Source organism: Chlamydotis macqueenii, chromosome 1, assembly GCF_036417535.1.
Source record: "Chlamydotis macqueenii isolate bChlMac1 chromosome 1, bChlMac1.mat, whole genome shotgun sequence".
Classification (NCBI taxonomy): domain Eukaryota; kingdom Metazoa; phylum Chordata; class Aves; order Otidiformes; family Otididae; genus Chlamydotis; species Chlamydotis macqueenii.
In genome coordinates this window covers 136965392-136974554 of record NC_141556.1, presented here as the reverse complement: position 1 = coordinate 136974554, position 9163 = coordinate 136965392, and positions in this window count along the sequence as shown.

Sequence of the window (9163 nt, the reverse complement as noted above, 5' to 3'; positions counted from 1 at the left end):
CTTGGAAGAACGTTGTGTTTTGTCAGCAATTGAAAAGCTGGTTACCGAAGATGATTTCCCAGGGATTTCCTTTTGTCCCCTCCATGGCCCTCCACACAGACAGGCACCCACGTTAACCCCAGCCCTGCTATCTCTCCCTGCTGTCCCAGGCAGGGATGGGATTCCCATGCCAGAGCCCGCTGAGAGTTACATGGGCAGGAGCAGGCAGCAGCCTCTTGGCCCTTAGCTGGAGCAGAGGTATGGGTCCCTCTCCTCTGCCCAGCACATTCTCTTCCCAAACCCCATAGAAAAGAATCTCCTCCAAGGGCTGCACCTTTTTGCCAAGCCTGGTTGAAGGAGGACATGAGGTTTCGAAGCTATCTCAGATAAAGCGGCAAAAGGCACAATCAGGTACACAATTTTTAATGGGGAAACCAGGCTGAAAACATCTTCTGATCCTCCCGAAAATGAAAGAAACAGAAAAACAATGGAAGGCCAAGCACTTGCCCTGGTTTTGGCAAGCATAAAGCCCTGAGCACTCATTTTCATGGGTAACTGGTGAAGCACGAGGAATGCAACATAGCTCAAATGAGTCAGGAGCAAATCCCAACAAAGGCAACAGCTCTCTGGTATTTAACAGTCTGCCCAGAAACTTCAGCTACTGCAGCAGTACCAATAAAGCATTCTGCAAAACTCCTCTTCCCATCCTCCTGCTTTTTTCCAGATACCAAAAAAAAAAACAACAAACCCAACCAACAAACAAACAAACAAAAAACAAATAAACCATAAAAAGTTCTCCCAGTTGAAAGGAGAACACTGACAGTGTAACAGAACAAATAGGTACTGCATGTTACATTTCAGTTCCTGAGCATCTCTCACTCAATTTTTGTGCTAAATGGGATGCACTCAGTAGGAATCTTCCTCCTTTGAAAATGTCACTGTGACTGATGACAAAGCTAGAGAAGATAAACATCGCAAAATGCTGTCAGGGGAGATGTAAGGGATACATATTAATTTTGATGTAAGCCTTTTATGGCATACATAAAAATAAATGATCTTAAAAGTTAATACCAATCACTGAGCACATATATGTGATCAGTGAGTTATAGATCAGCATCTGAGTAACGGGACCTGTGCGTTACAGCTTTGGATAAATCACATTTACATAATCCAGCTGTGCTGCTCTGCACATATCTCTGCAAAGTATCATTTCATTATCAAGACTGTTTCTCCCTCTGAAATGTAAATCTTGCAGTAGGGGCCTGCTGAGATGCAGGGCTGAGGGCAATGTGACTCCACCATGCTAATTAACAAACAAGCAGGCTCAATCTCAAAGTAAATGTCAATCCTTGTGATTAGAGAAATTGCTGCACTGGCATTTTCTTTACTACCTGAAGAAATCAACTTCAGAATCATTCTTTCCCTTAAATGCCAAACTACAGCACACTTTCTGGGCCTAGGCAACTATTCAAGTTTGTCTTCCTTCTTATTTGCTCTATTATTACCCCAATTTCCTAATTTTCTCCTTTTCAAAAGAAAAATATTAGAGTAACATTATAGCAGATATATACCTATATAGGTAAATAGGTATATAACATTATCAAGATGTATAATTTAACACAACTTTTCTTGAAAATAATAAAATTAAGCATAAAAAAATGAAGATATTAAGACATAAGAGACTAGAAAGCAATCCTATTACACAAAAGCAGGCTTGGGAAGGGGAAGGAGAACAGAATAAGCTAGAACTCTCTCTAGCTTATGTCAGGGAAAAGGCATGGCCTAGCATGTAAAAAAGTAAGCCACTATTATCCGTCCATGAGTTATTTAGAAGGATCATTTTCTTGCAGTTCAAAGAACAGAAGCACATAGTTTTGAAACCACCAGCTTGCTTTTTTTTTTCCCTACTGTTTGAAATCATTTTTCCATAAAAATTTTGTTACCAAAGCTTTGAAACAAAGCGTTTGCAATCTGAGATGCATGCTCTTTATTTTCACAGAGCAGAGAGAACCAAGGCTAGTGCAATCTGTTTCATTGCTGTAGGTAGATATGTTGGGACCCACTGCATCCAATTCCCCTCCCAGGTGCTTTCCACACCAGGCCCATCATTACATTTGTGGCAGGATCCCCATTTCCATCAAGTTCCTACAGGCACGGTGGGTCAGGCACAAGAGCCATCACTTAGCATTGGTGTAAATTACTTCTGATAAACAGAAACATGGCATTCGGTTTTGCCTGTAGCTCTTAGCATGACAGGCACCAGTTCTCGTCCTCACACATGTAGAGATTTCCAGTGGAAAGCAGCCAGGCATGTAGGCATGGAGGGAGGTGCTGTGTGCTCCCTTGGCCCATGTCACTGGGGGCTGAGAACCGTCAGACTTTGAAGTATAGCCTTGGGGTTTGGTCATCACCATAACAGAAAGGGGCTATGGTCATGCAGAACTTCTTCAAATGCTTTTGTCTAATCAGGAATGGATTAACATCTTACAGGATATGCCTTTGATTCAGTGCCTTGTATAAAGACACTAAGATTGACTCGTATAGATAGTTGTTTCAAGTACAGTACCAAACTGAGTTTGTTCCTCCTGAAGATTTGCTCCATTGTTTTTAAAGCCAAACTATTCTTCATGTATATTTTGTAAGTTTTACACGAAAATGGAGATACTCAAATCAGGACAGGACCATTTCTACTGATCAAATATTGGATTTTAAGGCTTAAGACCAGCCTAGCATTTGCATACTTCCCTGATTGGTGAATACAAGTAGAGAGAAATCTGTACACAAGCTTATTTCCAAAACTCCTGTGCTGTATCTCCTCTTCCATGTTGAAATTTGCTCCCACTGAAACCACACATAAACAGTAAAGAAAGAGAAGAGGGTGGAATTATCAACATCAGTCTCCCTCAGTCATGAAACATTCACTCAAATGACTCCTTAAATCATACTTCACTTGATGGACTTTTCAGGGATGGTTGTTGAATCTCTCCCTTAAAAGGCTCACATTTGAGTTATATTGCATTTACTGGATAAGGATCTATATCTTCAACTTTTTGCCTCTGAGAAAGGGAAAGACCTCAGCAGATGCGTTCTTATTTCACATTCAACGATAAAATTGGTTACACATACCAGAAAAAAAAAAATCGTAATATACTAGATAAAGTAGCAGCATCTCTAATTAGAGGAGTGATGATTCATTCAAAAATCTACTTGATAAATAGCTACCAGAAAGAGAAACTTTATAAATGTGATTATGTGCATGACAGTGTCAGGATAGTTTCCATCTCAGGTTTTCTTGGTTTCAGCCAGCCAGAAATAAGTTTATTCCTGAAGTAAACACACTCCCTTCCCCTCTACTCCCAAAACATTAAGATGATATCCAGTTCATGGGCAAAGAAATAAGCACTTTCCTTCCATTCTAATTAACTGGTATTGCCATGTCTTGAAGACTCCTCTTGTCAAAACATGTGTAACTTGTAGCAGTTTGCTATTAGTAATGATGTTAACAATGACCTGTCAAATTAACTAAAAACAAGTGAATTAGGATTGCTTGTGATACAGACAGAAAGCCTGATGGGAATGTCAAAACTAACAGAATAGTTTCAACTCTGGTGGTCTTCTAGGATTATATATGATATACTTTGAAAGGTCAGAAACAGTTAATCAGCTTAACACAGAAGAGTCGACCAGAATTGTCACATCAGAAAGATTTCTAAACAATATACATGCCTTGGTTGTTAAAAAAAAAAAGAAAAAGTTTATTATTAAAAATATCTTTTGGTGCATTTTGACATATTCACTGCAGATATGTCTAGACATAAAAGTGTACCTGGAGTTTAGAAGGACCATGATTCATTACACCAATTCACCACCATACCAGATGAACTCTTATGTTCTTTAATTGAATGAATAGAAGATTTTGATTAATAAAAAATTTCTTGATGCTGGGATTTTTTTTAGGAATGAAAGAGTTTTCCAGCACACATTGCCACCGAAAGACAAATAAAATCTCCAATAAGAAAAACATCCAATGGCAGCTTTAGGAACATACACACAAAGATCTGAATTGAAACCTCTAATTGTTTTGAAAGCATAGCCGCTAATCTCCTGCCTAGAAGGAATGTTCCTCTTTGTCCATCCTTGTTTCAAATACAGATATATAACAAGGAAAAAAAAAAAGAAAAAAAAAAAAACCAGAAACCAACCCCCCAAAACAGTATATACATTAAAATCTACATCCATGAAAGAGGATACACATTTTCTACGTAAATGTAATATTGCCAAATCTGCAGATTTTAATTATGTGTTTTCTTAAAGCCAAATTTCGTGTTAAAATACAGTAGCACGTCACTACCAACAATACTATAAGCTGTCAGGATTCTAATAATATATTTATTATTATTAAGTTAAGAGACACAAATTTATCTCAATTTTCAGTACATGCAATAGATTTAGAAGGACATATTCTTGCACTGTATGGATTTCATATAAGAACCCCAAAACATTCCAGTTTTCACTGTCTTGGAGATAGAAGAGTGGGCTGAGGTTTATGTCTGTGACCTGCCTCTGGGTCACAAAAGGAGAATTCAAAAGAAAGAGACAGAGTTAGTTGCTAAGAGACCACAGCTACTGAGCACATGCTGTTATCTAATAGCATGCAATGAAGGCTCTCCAGCGAGAGAATGTGTAATGGATCTCTACGTAGCAATAACGCCTGTCACTTACCGAGGGTAAAATACCATCATAATAGTAGAGGAGGCCCCTCATTGTAAGTTAAAGTGTACAAATGCCTAAATAAAAAAAGCCCTGAGGATTAAAATCCCTTGAATTTATTAATTCTCCATATGCTTCTAAGTTATGCAAGCAAACTCATCATTTGGCAAGTCACATCTCTGTTACTAATTAGCTGATATTAATCCTTATCTTATGATCAGCAATATAAACCATGACACCAAAGCAAGCAGAAGAAAGCAGCCAATACCAGCTTGATAATTCTAGAACTAAAAGGGTTGTATGTGATGTTTGGATGATAGAAGACCACTCTTGTCTACAACAACCTTTAAACTGGCAGGTTCCTTCTTAGCAAAAGCCAGCTTTGGGGTTCACCCTTAACACAAGGCAACACTTAATAGCTTGCCTTTTTGATGCTTCCCACATTTCAACATCTACCAGATTGAGATTACCTACCTGATTTTGCTGGAGTTAAGTGGCATATATTTCATAAATATAGGAATTTTGCACTGCTTTGTCCCATGCTAGTGTCTTTTTCCAGAATAGAGTGGCCAGAAGAAGAGTGACGCTCTTGTTCCTGGACATTAGTTGATGTGAATAATAATGCTCCCCTGAAGCTGTGAAACTGGTGTATGTTACTCATACACAGAGCTACAATGGATATTTGCTTCTTAGTAAAATTATTGAACTAATAGAAGTATAATTGTTTCTTTGCAGCTATTGTGGTCAGTCACATATGCAGCTGTCATGAATGTGCACTCTGTTCCCATGCCAAAATTCTCAAAGAAACAAAATATTGTGACATTCTTCTCTTAATGCGTGTGTTTAATTACTGATAAAAAGAATGGGAGTTACAGATGTGAACTAAATAAAAATTCTGTGTATTCACCTAAATTAGATTATACTGCCCCCCCCCGCCCCCAAATTCCTGAAGGCATTAATTTAATTGCAAAATCTCCTTCAAATGGGCTGAAATAGAAAATGCAAAATTTTCAACCTGTTCAATTCTAATATCTTTTTTGCTCACCCAAAAAGGCTAACTAATACTTTAGAAAGCAAACAAATAACCTTCATTATAACACATATGCCTGTCATTCAGATCAGTGTCCACAATCAGGACAGAAAAGGGGTACAGAAAGGCAGACACTTTCTCCAGTCTGACACTAAACTCATAATGAAAAAGGCAACGAACCATGCATTTCATTTTCAAGAATATTCAATCAGAATATTAAACTGGGTTATGATTATGAAAGGCCGCTAAAAATCCACATCTGCCTTATATACATAGTCTTTAAGCTATTTAATAAGTCAATAGGATTTCTACTTTAAACCTACAAATAGTTATATATAATCAACAAAATCAGCACATGCATGTGCATTTGTGCATTTTAAACAGAACTGTGAATAAATTCATTATGAATGATAGTCCTCCAAAAATGATCTTTGTAAGAGCAATAATCATCATTCTGACTCCACTGTAGTCATCCCAAAACCTGCATTTGCTTTTAAAAGGTCCATCTCTTTTCCAAGGGTATTAAATAGAAATATATTTATATGTAGAAGTATATTCTTAGCTCAATATAAGAACAAGCCCAGTGTAAGTAGAGTTACTGAAATAAGACCCTATGACTAGAGCTTCCATTTCTGTCACAAATCAGTTGCCACTTCTGAAAAGGTCTGATCATTGCATGCATCAAATAAACTCTGTAAATTACATTGCACTATTGTGAAAAACTACCCACAGGTAATCTGTCTTCTGGTAAAGTTTTTCAAAGTGCTAAAGAGATACGCTATAGAAAACCTCTGTTATTTTGCATTTCACTAGTCATTTATGAGAAAACTGTCTGTTTGTTCCAACAGAAGCAAAACGCCTGACCTAAGGTTGGGGGTTCATTTGGGTTTTTTGGATGGAGGAGAAGAGCAGGATTTTCTTAAATTTACTGTAGAGGTTGAGATTATAAAGGAAAAATACTGCTTAAGTAATGTAGACCAAGCAAAACACACCTTTAAGAATTCAGCACATTGCACACAACCACATTACATACATAACATATTATTTTTAATAAATATCTATACTCCAAATAAGCAGTTAAAGCCTTTCCTGAGCAGGTTGCAAATCCCTAAAAACGTTGCACAAACTGAAGCCACTTTAAACTTTCTGTGATGGATTGCACATGGAAGGCTTTGCAAGGAAGCTAGAGGCCAACACCTGTTCCAGTGAAAAGGCTGAAGTTGCTCTAAGTTTCTTGCTCTGGAAACTCAATTTGGCCTTGAATTTTCATCTTCCACAATTTGACACCAAAGAATACTTCTAATGCAATAATCCAGACATCTCAAAAACATAATAAAGTCTGCACAGGATCCTGTTTAGGTACAGGCTTCCTACCAAAGGATTTGATTTGTATTCCCATGCCACAGAACGAAAACATTTTTCTGTCTTTCCATCGATTTATATAATATTTCTTCAAAACAAATGGAAAAGACGTATTTACACTTTATTACTAATGGAACTTTATATTCTGGAATTCTTACATCTGTTTCTAAACAGCTTAAAAACTGAAACAAATAAAATCTATTTTTATTCTGTTATCATTCACCCCTTCATTTCGCCTAAGATATATAGTACAGAACACCATACGTAATTAATTCTGACCTCTAAGAGCAAAGAATTTTTTTCCACCAATGTGTCCAATCTCTGAGTCTAAAGTCTAAAAAAAAAATAAAATAAACCTCTCTCACTTACCTCAGTGTCATGCCATTGCCATTTTTGAAAAACTAATTATAAAAATAGGCAATTAATCCATTTCATTCATAATTTATAAAATGTTTGATATTTTTTTTCTTTTCAAAAATTGTTACTTTCAGTAATAAATATTCATAGATTTATATATTTGGTAGAGCTTCATACTTTAGAAAACTGTTAAAAATATACAAATATGTGTTTCAGTCATCCTACTTAAGTTAATGATAGCAATTACATAATTTAAAGCACAAGCAGACCCATAGCTTTATGATTCTCCTTGCTCCCCAGAACAGAAGATATAAAAACCCAGTAAGTCCCACTGGTGGCAAGAGAAGCACTGGGAGGTCCTGAAGCAGTGCTTATCCAAGCCTGTGAAAGTCTAACCATGGACAATGTTTCCTCCACAGCTCTCAGGGTACTTCCCAAAGGAAGGCATTCCCATTGGCCTTCGCAATTTTGCAGCTATGGACATAAAGACACAAAGAGCTGACCTCTCTTGGCCTGGGCACCTCAGAGCCCCAGGCTGGCACGTTTTGCACAGAGCACAAGAAGTAAAAACACCACTTCCAGAGGATGATCTTCATGCACATGCGGGACCAATGAGCATCATGTGCACAGCAGCTCAGCCGGCAGTACAAGGGGATGGTACAGGCCACTGCTTTGACTTGTGACTCATCCTTTGAGTGAAATAAAGTTAAGAAATATGACTAGTACTGAAAAACTAGCAGGAAAGTGTTAATGCTTTGAAACCTGTGTTCTTGCAAAAGTCTATGAGCTACAACATCTGAGAGGAAATATCAGACAGGACAGAGAACCAAGAAATTATTTCTAGCTTTTGCTGATGCCCGTGTATTTGAAAGTCCAGAGCAAACTCAGATGCTGCTTACTCTTACATTTTGGTTTCCTAATCTTGAATTTCAAGATTAAAACTGAAAGTAGCACTGATTCAGGGAGACATTCCAAGGATTACCCAAAAATACACTTTAGGGGGAGCTAATAACAAGAACAGTGTAAAAGTTTCAAGAACTGACATAAGACAAAGAGTAAGATACTGAAATCAGTATTTAACCAATCTCTTTAATGAACAAATAGCAGGGAGAAAAGGCACAGGCACACACTAGTCATAACAATTATGTTTAGGGTCTCTCTGCCGCTAGCTGTCACAAAGACCAAAGAGGAACAGAGCAGATTTATTGCCATGCTCTTGCAGGGGCTAGTCGCTAATTCTAGCTGATAGTTTGAAATGTTTTGGATGGTTGATTTTGTCCTATTACCAGATACGAAGTCATTAGCCACTATACAGAATACAAACACTCAGTGACAGATATGATATTCCAGATCAATTACCAGGCAGCAATGGGACCTAGCTCAGCTGCTCATGATTTCAGCTATTCAGCAGCAGATGGGACTTTGAGTATATTAGGATTTCAGCTAATCATCATCCTTACATATAATGGATTTAAAAGTTCATTAAAAAACCCCAACAAAATAACTAAAAAGGTTGAAGAAAGCCCACAATTAAAAAAATTGACAAATACAGTCTTATTCTAAGTGTCAGGTAGAATTTGTTTTCATGCGGAACAGAAGATAGAGAGACCAAACATGGGCCTAAGCAAAAGTCATCTCAGATCCAAGCAATGAAGAGCTGTTGAATCAGTTTGCCATTTGCTTTGATGCCTGTGAAATTAACTGATGTTCAACACTTCAGAGAAA